At 43.6% G+C, this 13,251-nt stretch overlaps 1 protein-coding gene across 2 annotated transcripts in view; it reads right to left on the bottom strand.

Moving 5' to 3' along the window:
* Window positions 1-13,251, bottom strand: part of ATF2 (activating transcription factor 2) — a 412,263-nt gene that overhangs the window by 388,702 nt on the left and 10,310 nt on the right. The gene's annotated exons all lie outside the window — the stretch shown is intronic.

Below are 13,251 nucleotides of genomic sequence, written 5' to 3'. Positions count from 1 at the left end.
CCATCGTAATCTGCTCTCAGTCCCTAGGGTCAAGCGCTCACGTATGGGTGACCGTCGGTTCGCATTCCATGCAGCTAAAAGCTAGAATCAACTCCCCGATAACATACAGCTTGAACCCAACCATCTAGCGTTTAGGAAACGGTTGAAGACCTTCCTGTTCTGCTGAGTGGTGGTGTTCCGTTATGGGTCTAAAAGCGCTGGGATGCCTACGGGTAGCCAGCGCTATACAAATATGTACTCATTCATTCATTCATTCAAAGTCGGTAACTCTGGCCTTACGCCACACCCTCCCCTCTTTGTTTATAAGGAGGCAGACCCCGCACCGTTTACATATTCGGATTTAAGAAAGTGTTCTCTCCTTTAACACGGTCAGCTCGTTGTGGTTTCTCCCACAGCATGTTTACAGTCCCCACTCACGTGTTATGTTCCTTTACGCAGCACATGCAGTTTGTCCTTTCTTACCGAGTGTTCACGGCTCGCACTCAAACGTGCCTTCCTTTCCTACAGGATATGCTCACGCTCATTGACGTGCTCCTTTCCTACGGAGAACTTTCAGCTCGCGCTCACGTATACTCCTTTCCCACGCGTGCTCTCAGCTCACATGCATGCGTTCTCATTCAGTGCGCTCACATGGTTCCTTTTCCTACACGATACTCTGAACCTCGGTACAAACCTTCTCTACCTTCCTACGGGATACTCCTACTTTTCTCCCACACGTGTGCCTTTGCTCTACGGGATGGTCTCATCTCGAATTAACGCGCGTTCTCATTTTTTGTAGGGTACTCTCATTACACGGCCACCCGTTCTAGCCTTTATTCTCAGCTTATGCCCGCATGTGATCCCCTTTCTTACAGATGTTCAGCGTCTAGTACCCTAAGACTGTCAGCTCGTTGTGGTTTCTCTCACAGCAATATACTACTACTCTCATAACCCGGCCTTATCTTATCTGTTTAGTATAGAGCGCTCCTCGACCTTCAAGTGCCGGCTGGGTGGAAAGCATCCCAGCAGCTTACGAAGGTATTTTTTTTTAACAGGGGCTGTACTACACCGCGCTGCCTTTGCACCCCTCACAAAGTTTTCTAACACAGTCACATACCTATATATTTCTTTTTTTTTTACACACCTCGTATGCAGCCCTCTAAACCTTCCACCTCCTGGCTCTGCACGAGATTGCCGGCTTCCTGGGTCACGGCGGTGCATTGTGCAGCACGTGGACAGAACCCCCACCGGGCAGCAACATCTTGTAGATGCCCCTCAGCAATTCCGCCGGCTTAGACGGCCTGCCACGCCGCTCCTCCTTGCTCCTTGAGCCCGTACCTCCTGGGGAGCTGGGGGACCTGCCTGTATCTCTTGACCTCGGGCCTTCGTCCATTCTGCCCCACCCTTCCGGGCCGCGGCGGGGGCCTGCAGTCCTCTGGTCGTCACTCCACGCTGTTCTTAGCTCGCGCCAACCTTTCATCCCCTCTCTCTAACCACTATTGCCCTCCCTTTCCTGCCAAGAGGCCAGAATAGGACTTCTAGGAGCCCAGGTCCGGTGAGCAGGAATTGAGGAGAGGCTCCAGCCAGGGCTCGGGGGAGGGGGAGGCGGCGACAAACTCAAGCAGGGATTCCGGGAGCAAGAATATTGAGAGACTTCCAGCCAGCGAGCAGTAACAGAAGAGAGGCGGGAACCAGGCCCAATGGGAGCCGAGGGTTAGCAGCATGACTGGGAGTCTGGAGGAGAAGCATCCTATGGCAGGCTCCGATATAGTTGGCTCATAAAGGCTGTACCGTAACATTTATTTATTTATTATTTATTTATTTATTTTTCAAAACGCCCGGGCATTACCAAACCGCAACAAACCCCAATGTTGAGGGGGCGGGGCAGCACATTATGATACGCCCCCATTATTAGCCAGCAATTGACGGGCTATCCGGACCTCCGGCCACAGCTTTGCCCAAAGTTGACCAGGACCGCCGGCCATAAGGGACATAAATAAATAAATAATGCCCTATCCCCGCAGCTGGCCTTCACCTACAACCCCCTTCTCGCTGCTCTACCATCTCCTGCTCCTTATGCAATGAAGGCGCTATAACGGGCTCTTAGGGCATGAAAAGAGCGGTACTACACAGACCGGTCCAGCTGTGAAGAAGTGTCCGTCTCCTCTCTTAATTCCGATCTCCGCCCATCCCAGCACAGCCTGCAACTCGCCTGTTCCGCTATACGGAAGAAACTTTATTTAATTATTTATTTTTTACTCTCCCCCCCCCCCTGCACAATCAGACGCTCTGAGCCAAAGCCTCCCTCTGCTATCCCTAGCACCCAAACCGCCGTTGCTCAGCCTTCGTTTCTTGCCCCCCCTTACCTGCCTACACCACCATCCATGCACCATAGTCTGCGCCCACAGTGACCCCCTGGCCTCCAATCTGGAACCTTCCCCTGGGGCGCGCCAGCCCTCTCTGGACCAAGGAGCACAAATAGCCTCAGAGGTGCTACTCCCCCCCTCCCCTTGTTGGCTAATCACCCCCTCCACTTTGTACTTAGCCCCCCTGCCGCCTTTTCCTACTCGTTCACTACTGCTGCCCAAACCACTTGATGCAGGATGCGCCCTCCCCTGCACATCTCCTGCCGAGGGGGGGCCCGCACACTGCCCCGCACCGCCTCACTCCTGCAGCACTCTCAACAATGAGAGAATCCCGCAGACAGGCTCCTGCCTCCGTGCGACATCCGGCTCGATCCCTCCAGCGCCATACAACCACCACAAGGCACTACATCCCCAGTACTCGGTGTATCGTCGGCCTCACTGAACGCCACAGCATCACTCGTTCGCCATCACAACATCACTCAGCGCCACCACAGCATCAATCTGTGCAACCATTCAACAACAACTGGTTCAAATATGTTCTCTCCATGTTTCAAGCTTTATTACAAATGTAACAAAAAGATGTTAATATTTCACTTCTGTTCTTGGATTTTCGTCACAATAAAATACACTGAACATATTCTTCACATAAGTTATTTACAAAAGTTTAAGCTATTGCCATTATAAATTACAATAGCTTTTATTTAAGTTTTCATTATTAAAAAAAATTAAAGCCATTGTTATTTGTAATATCAATACATGTAAGTCACGTAAATTCAACACATATTGCATTACAAATGCTATAGGTGTCACATTTGCGAAAGTTATAACTATTGGCATTGTAAATGACAAAGCTATTAATTTCGCTGTTTTCAAAAACAATACATAAATAAAAAATGTGTCATTTACAATACCAATAGCTCAAACTTTCCTAATGCGAGACCTATTGCATTGCAAATGCTTGATTAAAGTACAACTGCAGGCTGAGGGAGCTCAAGGGATACAGGAGACACAGAAGAATCACAACTTACTGCAACAAAAAAAAGTGAACCCCCTACAGCAATTAACGCAATTAACGCAGCCCCAGCCCCTGCCCAAAACCACCGTCCTGAAGAAGAACATTCTATAGACCTAATAAGGAACAACAGATCAGACATGAACAGCGAGACAGACTCACACATACAACTGCAGGTTGATCCAGCTGGGGACTCCACAATGGCACGATGTACTGATTCTGCAGGAATGCAACCAACAAGCAATACAATAGAAGATACCGCAAAAGACTCACAAGACCCATCAGCAATATTTAAACAGAGAAAATGTTGGAAAAAATGCTGGGAGAATTGAAAGAGAAATTCGCAGTATCAGAGGCCAACGAGAGCAAGATCCAGGGGGGTCTGCGAGATGTTGGATTTTAAACTAAATGCACTGGGGGAGAGAGTACTGCAGTAGAAGCAGAAGTAGGAGCCATTAGCAGAAAGGTGGAGATTAACCAAAAGGAGATCAGAGCACTGAAAGAAAGTGACAAAAATATCAAAGAGAAACTTGAATCTCTAGAAAATCAGGCAAGAAGAAACAACCTGAGAATCCTAAATGATCCAGAAAATCATGAGGGAACGGACATTAATATATTCACTGTGTCACTCCTTGAAGAGCACTTCCCTTGGGTAAAAGCAGCAGACTTGGAAGAAGACATACAAAGGGTGAATCGCGATCCTTTTGGCAAAAACAAAGAAAGGAAAACCCCAGCAAAATTTTAGTACATTTCAAAACATACACCCTGAAAGAAAGAATTCTAAGCGAGGCCTTAAAAAAAGGCACTTTCACTAAGGGTGAATGGTCTTTCAGGATACGCTCAGAAATGTGTAAGGCAACTCAGGACAGACAGTGGGAGCTGGGACAGCATGTGCAGGAACTAAGATCTCTCGGAGCTACAGTGCAAATGAAGTTCCCCGCTGCCCTCAGGATCATGTGGAGAAACAAAATGCACAATATCAGGGATCCAAAGGAGGTCATAAACTTCCTAGAGCAAATGAAAGCTCAAATGCGGGAACAACAATAGACAACATGAATATGAAGGGCGAAGCGATTGAAATAGGTGAGGTATGGAGCTCACAGAGGGCGAAGATTACAGCCCAAACAGAAAAAGGGAGGCTTCCCCAGGGAGGGTAATCATAATATGCACAAAATAGTAAAAAAACAAAACAAAAAGAGCGCACGGGTGGGGTGCAAATTAGGGGGGAAAAAAAACATGTCCTCATTGTTAAAAAAGAAGGAGTTCTATGGTACCTACAAACGGGAACATGAGAGCCCCAAAGGAAATAAAGGAAGATGAAGGTAAACTTTAAAGAATTCAGTATACTCTCTTGGAACGTGAACGGTCTCAGAACTAAAAGTAGAAGAAGAAGGATACTTGAATATCTGAAGACAATAGATAGCGAAATCATTATACTACAGGAGACTCACCTTACGAAAACAGAATGGGATCAAATCATGAAAACTCTGAGCTGGGTTGACACCTATGTATGCACCAATCAAGAATGTAATATCAAGGGCGTAGCTATAATATTCAATAAATCGCTCAAAGCCAAGATAGAATGTACAGAAGTAGACAACAAGGGTAGATGGGTAGTAACTAAGGCGAGAATATATAATAATCTATACACTATAGCTGGCTATTACGGTCCTAATACAGACGACCCAGCTCCCCTTCAAAAGCTTTATACGGGATTATTATCAGCAACCTCCCCAGTAGTAATAGGGGGTGACTAGAACAAAATCATAGATCCAAAAGTTATAGATCCCCTCCAGGGAGACAAGCAAATCTACCAAAAATGAGGGAATGGATGGGTTACTGCATAAAAGATCTGGGTCTGGTAGATATGTGGAAAGAGAAAAGGGATAAAAGGCAAGCGTTCACTTTCCACAACAAAAATTAGGACACAAATCTAGAATTGACTATTTTTTAATAGACAGAAGGTTACAAGAAAATACCATAAGAATAGAACAATTATCAGCCCACCTATCTGACCACTCAGCAGTCCAGCTTACAATACAAAACGACAAAAAACAACTCTGAAGTTAGATGGCCTGTCGACCGCTCTATGTTTCTAGACCCACAAATAATACAAGAACTTAGGACAGAAACAGATACGTTTTTTGAGAATAATAAAACTGGAACCTCAAAACAAATCACGTGGGATACTTACAAGGCAGTAATCAGAGGCAAACTACTAAGCATTGCAGCATACAGGCTAAAATCTTCAAAGCTAGAGATAAGGAAGGTAGAAAATAATATAAAACAAATTGATAGACAAATAGCAGCTGAACATATAACAACGGATAAGGAGAAACTAGAGAGAGAAAAGCAAAAACAAAAAGAACTACTCACAGATATACTGGAGAAAAAAGTAAGAGAGAAATGGGAGACAAGCAAACTATCTCACCACGAATACGGAGAAGGATGTGGTAAAATGTTGGCATGGAAAATAAAGACTGACCAAACCAGAAACAAAGTTTGCAGCATCCAGCAACAGAATCAGGCAGATCCAAGCTCAGAAGACAATGTAATAATGCAAGAATTCACAAACTTCTTCTCAGATCTGTACATGGAGGATACTAACCCAACTAAGGAACAATTGGAAGAATATCTAGACGAAGCGGTCCTCCCATCATTAGTGGAAGAAGAAAAAGAAGAACTGAATGCAGAAATTACGAACAAGGAGGTAGAAGAAGCAATAAGAGGCCTAAAAAGAGGGAAAGCTGCCGGTCCAGATGCCTTACCAAATGAGTCCTACATCAATCTAAAGGAAACACTGGTACCACCAATAACGGATTTATTAAACACAATATATCGGGGAAACGATAAAGTTCCTGACTCGTGGAACGATGCAACAATTAGCATTATATTAAAACCAGGGAAAAGCCAGGTGAACTGCGAATCATACCGACCCATCTCCCTACTCAACTGTGACTACAAAATATTTACACAAATAATGGCAAAAAGGGTAGGAAGAGTAATGGCAAATCTGATCAACACAGACCAAAAGGGCTTTGTGAAAGGCAGACAGTTACAAGATTTAACACACGAGCTGTTTGGAGCAATAGATATTGCCATCAGTGAAAAACACCATTAACCATAATCACTTTTGATAATGCCAAAGCTTTTGATGAAGTAAACTGGGCATTCCTAAGTAGGGTCGTTAGAAAATATAATTTGGAGGAGAACTTTCTACGCATGGTGGAGGAGTTGTATAAAAAACCAAGAGCTAAGATTCTAGTTAATGGGAACCTCACCAAAAATATTGAGATCAAAAGAGGAACAAGACAAGGGTGCCCATTATCACCACTACATTTTAATCTGTACATTGAGCCTCTGGCAAACAGTCTCAGGAATCACAGCTCAATATCTCCCTTCAGGTACCTTCGATGGAGTAAAAAAGTAGCATTGTACGCAGATGACTTGATGGTGTTTACAGACGATTTTTTAGGGTCCATTGGATCAATAGAAGAAACTCTAATCAGCTTTGGAAAAGTGGCGGCATACCAGACCAACCAGGCAAAGACTGAGATTATGTCGTGGAATACACAATTCAGTAACCCCTATATTAAAGACAAGATAAAATACCTAGGAATCAACCTGGTTAAAGATCTAAATAAAGTGACTCAGATGAATCTAAACAGAATCGCCTCAGAAGTTAGGAAACTACTCAAAGTATGGGGAGGACTGCCACTAAGCTTCCTGGGAAGATCAAACATAATAAAGATGGCCATTTTGCCTAAGTTCACCTATCTCTTTAACACTATACGTTAGGATTTAAGAGAGAGTCTCTAAAGAAACTCCAGGGGGAATTAACAAGTTTCATCTGGGCATCCAAGGGAACGAGAATAGCTTGGAGCAAATTAAGGCGAAAGAAAGAGCAAGGAGGGATAGCAAACCCTGATCTAATCGAATATTACAGAGCATTCTAATTCAAAAACATCAGACCCTAATTGAAAAGTTGTGAACAATACCCGGAATGTCTACAAATAATGACAGGAACAATAGACCACTTCATATATCAATTCGGCCATCTGAAATTTTTCAAAAAGGTAAAACTAAAGAATCTTAGCGACGCGGCAAAACTATGGTATCAAATAAGAAATACTTTGAACATACCATACTACAGCACCCTAGCACCCATATGGGAATCCCCGGGCACTCCAGACTGCCTCAAGGACAGCATGGCTATCCCACTGAAAGTAGCAGGTATTAAAGAATGGGGCCAACTGATGATGAGGGGGAGTACTTTAAACACCTGGGATCAATTGACCACAATTACAAATGCTTCCCTATCTAAATTTAAAGATTATCAGCTTAGTAGCTGGGCAAAATCGATCACAGAAAAGAAAAAGGGAAACGAGGAACTGGTGACAGAAATGACAAAGGACTCGCCCATAAAAAAAGAGATATCCCAATGGTATTGGGCCCTAATAACAGCAGGGGGGGAAGATTTATTGATCCCACAAACGATCTGGGGGAAGGACATGCCAACACTGGATATCCAGAACAAATGGCGAGTGTCTATGGATAAATGTTGGACCATTATAAAACTGGCGGCCTTAAAAAGAAAACACTTATTCACCACTCACAGGGCTTACTGAATGCCAAAAAGGCTATCCAAGTTCAATGGGGCCAGAATCAAGAATTGCCCTAAATGCGGATTGGAAAAGGCAAATGATCTACATATGTTCCGGCAGTGCCCCCACCTTGACATCTTCTGGAATGAAGTGGGCAAGACCTTAAGTAGGGTATTGGGAAAACAACTGGACGTAAGTACAAATCTTGTTATCTTTGGGGTTGATCGTTCAAATGGTATGGGTAAATTAACCAAAATACAAGAAAACTTGCTATTTGTACTGGTCTTATTGGCAAGGAGAGAGATATGTATAAAATGGTTAAGTCCGACACCACCTACCCATGGGGAATGGTTAAACTCGATACTTAGAAGGAATAAACTCGACAGGAAGGGAAAGCCTAGCAAAAAATACAACTTTTGGAAACATTGGGAAGATCAACACCAAACGAACACCTAAATCATTATTTAATTTTAAAGCGCACCAAAGTCCAATGATTATACGATGGCAATAATAAAACAGGTAAATTCCTGTTGAGTAGCCAGGATGGCTAGCTCCACCCACGAAGAGATAAAATTATTGAATATGGTAATGGAAACAAGGGGACTGCAACTGAAACAACCATCTTAGGGAAACTCCCCACACAGGACCAATCTAAGGGGCAGTGAAGGTTCAGAAGTTACAGAGTCGGGTACCCGATAACTCCTTACATATACTATTGCAGAAATAGGACAAAAAAAAGACCGTCTGCGGTGTCCCGCAAGGATCATCCCTCAGCTATTCAACGTCTACATGGCACCGCTCGCACGCATCGCCAGACTACACGACCTCAACAAAATCTCCTACGCCGACGACACCCAGCTGATCCTCTCCCTCACCAAGGACCCCCTCACCGCCAAATCCAACCTCCACCGTGGTATGAAGGCCGTCGCCGACTGGATGGAAGAAAGCCGGCTCAAACTGAACACGGAGAAGACGGAGAAGACGGAGATCCTCATCCTCGGTCCCAACCCCTCAGCCTGGGACGACTCCTGGTGGCCCGTGACATTATTATAACCGCCATCTGCTCACCTCTATCGCAGCAAGATGTCTCAAAGCCGAGAGTCCGTCAATCTAATCGTCAGTGCCTGAAGAAATATAAAGGTAACATCAGTACCTTTAAGATATTAGCCGGTCATTACGTTACCCCGCAGAACAGACCATCCGCGCTTACCTCCTAGGCACACCGAGTACTTCCAAACTAACCCGCCTGGCAGTGTGATGCACTTCCGTGTCATCGCTTACAGCATATAAACACAACTACCGGGTGAACTTCCACCATGAGAATGGAAAACAGACTATATCGAACTACAACAAAAGAGTTGAAAAACTACGATTATAAATGTTTATATAAACGCGAGTGTGAATAAATGGAGATTCGCGCATGTGAATACATAATTATAGACCGAATAATTATGTATTCACATGCGCGGAGTTTTTTCATTAGTACGGTGTCACTGATTATAGATACTCTATTCCTTCTCAGAGTCGTCATTTGACCACGTGATTGGTTTTTTGAACCAGGACTTAGGTTTGTTCAAAAAGGTGAGCAGGTTGCGTGTATGCCATTAATGCAGTAGTTTTATCACTTCACCGTGATTGGTCATAGTGATGCTTTGGATTCATTTCCGTTTCAGATATAAGTATCTTATACAATTGCAAGGTACGCTTTTTCCATTTTTTTACTATTGGTGATTGGGCAATTTTTTCGCATGAGCACTTATACGTTTGTTTACATATGATCATATAGGCAGTTTTTGAGATTGCACCTGTGAAAAATGTTGTTGTGATATCTTAGAAAACATCTGTGCTAATGTTCTATCGCTGACATTTAATGTTGATGTATATTTATGATTCAACTCATAATATGTGACATGGCATCGTTTTACATTGTTTCCTTGTTGCTTTTTTAGTTGACAACTGGAACCCCTGACGAAGGGACGAAGAAGTCCCGAAATGCATTGGGTGGTGGTTCAGAAAAATTTGCAAATAATAATGTATATGATTGAAATTTGAAGTCATTGTATGAATAACGTTTATGTTCATGATCTAAAGATGATTTAAATAAATGTTACCACATTGTATATTATTTGGTCAATTGGAGAAGTTGTTTGAACATTTAGAATTTTTTCCTTCAGGATTGTTAAGGCCTGCCATAGGAGTGACTGATAGGAGATCTGTGTGTCCATTTTTAGGGTTAGATATAGGTATACTATATCTAAAGCAAAGGGTGAGTACACCACCTTGCCCCAGCTGTCGTGCAGCCAGTTGTGTCAGTTTAGTTAGTCAATCCAGGGGTGGCACAATACATGCTTCAGCCCCTGGGAGACTTCTGGGTGCACCTCAGCCCTGGGTACAGGGACTTGGAGAGGGCCCAGTGCCAATTCAGTACCTGAGTACAATTTGGATAGAGAGAACAGCTAGGCTGTGGGTCTGATTAGCAGGCCCACAGCCAGGGAAAGTCGTAAACCAGTGCAGCAAAAAGCAAAAATCTGGGTGATCATAGGATTGCAGACCCTACTCTCCTACAGGGTACAATCCATATTTCAATTTATGACTCTTAGTACCCAAAGCACTTCAATATTCAACATAGAAAGCAGATCCTTTCTAAAAGCATTAAGCAAGCTACATGCATTTTGGCTCAAAATTATGTCATTTAGAGTCATTTATAAGGGTAGCTACCATGAACATGTGGAAAATGTTACTGGGCAGTTAAACCCTGTAATATGATATACAGAAGTAAACCAACATTTAATTACCCTTTCAAATTTCTTTTTGTAATGCTGTCTAGCATATTGCTGTTTGGGTCTGGCATAGAGACAGTTGAACTGTATACCAACCATGTACAACTCCTAAAATGAATACATAAATAATTAAACAAATAAATAAAGGGGCTTTGGGTCTTAGGTGTCCCCAACAGACAGTGGCAAACAGACAACTGTATTTAATAAAGACTTAGAATGGCCTTTAGGTCCAACCCTTGCTCATGATCAGATGTTTGTTGTCAATCTCAGTCCCTTGCTCCTGCTTTGGAGGCTTTTCTCCCTATTCTTTTTTTTTGTCCCTCTCGAGGAGCATTTAGGTTTCACCATTTTTGTCTGTTTGTGTCTGTTTTTGTTGTATCCTTCCACTGCTGATGTCACTCTTTGCACTGCTTGAGAGACGGTGTTTTCCTTCTCATTTTTGTTCTCCCTGCTTTCCTCTCCTTGCTTACAAATTGCCCCCACCGCCCACTTGGCACCCTCCCAGAGTCCACTTGCTCCTCCTGCTGGCCTCAACATGTTCCCATGTTTGAATAGTTAATAAATGGGCATTCAGTTCCTATAAGGATGGGAAAAGGCAGGGAATATATTTTGTGTTCTAGCAGGCCAGGTATGGTGGAACCAGAAAGGTGGTTCCTTTTTGGAATTAGAGCCCTCACACATTCTTACGAGTGTCATGCTTCTTCATAGGGCTTTGCTCCTCGTCGAGTCGGCATTGCAATGCTCGATGGGCACCCTCAAGGGGACACTTAGGCGGAGCTATTTTTCCAAAGCTGTACGTGAAGTGTTTGTGTAGGGCCCTAGGTGTATATGCGTGAAAAGGGAGTGTTGGGTTAGTGAGTGCTAGTGACTTAAAAAAAGATCAGGTAAATCTCAAGACTGAAGACTATTTATTCAGTGAGTCCGCCTTCCTGGTTAAAAACGTGTGCGCCACCAACAGAGGCAATGATTTCTGGTGGCTTATTAGTATCATGAGGTACACATGTTTCTTGCCCAAGGTTGTCAATAAATGATTTGTGGCAGTTCTTCAGGACCAAAGAGGGGGTAATTTAATCTATACAGTGCTTAGAACCATAAGTGTAGAACAATCGGCCTCTCTAGACGACCGCGAGGAGGAATACATGTAACCTAATTGGGTCAGTCTCATTAGGTTCCAAATGCTAGCCTAATCAGTTTTATGGTGTATTATCAGTAACACCCTACTTCTACATTTACGGTTCCAAGCACTGTGTAGATTAAATTACCCCCTGAAGAATTGCCACAGATCATTAGACAACCATAGGTAAGAACATGTTGACCTCATGATACTAATAAGCCACCAGGGATTATTGCCTCTATTGGTGGCGCACAAGTTTTTTTAACCAGACAGGAGGACTCACTGAATAAATAGTCTTTTGTCTTGAGATTTACTTGATCTTTTTTAAGTCACTAGCACTCACTATCTCAACACTCACTTTTCACGCATTTACACCCACGGCCCTACACAGGCACTTCACATACGGCTTTGGAAAAAGTTCTCTAGCAAAGAGACCCCTAGAGGGTGCCCGTCGAGCACGGCGAGGATCAACACCCTATGATGAAGCATGACACTCGCAAGAGTGCCTGAGGGCTCTAATTTCGAAAAAGGACCACACTTCTGGTTCCAACATACCTGGCCTGTTAGAACGCCAAATATACTATCTACATTTCCCATCCTTAAAGGAACTGCATACCCATTTACCTACTAGCAATCGTTTAGAGCATGTATGCTGGACCTTTATGTGCTCCTGGTCCCCCCTTGTTGTAACTGCCAATGTTTGAATAGGAGTAAAAGAATTGTACGATGGAGCCCATGAGTGACCATGTGCATGCACATCAGCTGTTTAAGAAGATTTTTAATTTTCATATTAAGAATATTAAAAATAGCCAAGCCCATTCCAAGAGGACAGCCTAGAGTGAGCACAGCAACCATTCTGGTATGGATTTGCCTTAACATTAACTAAAATGAAAAGCATCCTAAGAGGGTAACCATGTGTACACATTCATGCCTGGGGGGAGGATGGGCGGGCACGCACATATACACACACACACACACACACCAACCCCCAGCCCACCCCACCCCACCGCATGACCAGCTTGAAATGTGTTTCCTTAAAAACAAAATACATTCCAAGGTGGCTGTTCTGCACAGAGGCACGCCAGCATCCTGTAATATGTTTCATGTGTTTTTTTTGTAAGAAAACACATTACAAGATGTCCACCATTAGTGCAGATGCCGATCTTCGAATGGGTTTTGTTAAAAACAAAGTACTTTCCAAGAAACCATTAGTAACTCTAGTAGGTCGCCAGCCCGTACCATGGGTATAGCCTATTAGCTTTGCCAATGCATGCTTTATTTTTTGTTTTTATGTATGAACTAAGCTCATCAGTGCATGCACAGTACTGTGACGCTGCGGACAGAAACCAGCGCTCCTGCCAAAATGACTGTGCTGTTCATGCGCAATAGATTCTAA

The sequence above is a fragment of the Lissotriton helveticus genome, chromosome 3_1 (assembly GCF_964261635.1).
Source record: "Lissotriton helveticus chromosome 3_1, aLisHel1.1, whole genome shotgun sequence".
NCBI classification, from domain to species: domain Eukaryota; kingdom Metazoa; phylum Chordata; class Amphibia; order Caudata; family Salamandridae; genus Lissotriton; species Lissotriton helveticus.
Note: the sequence above shows the minus strand (reverse complement) of the source record. Positions and strands in the feature narration are given on the sequence as shown.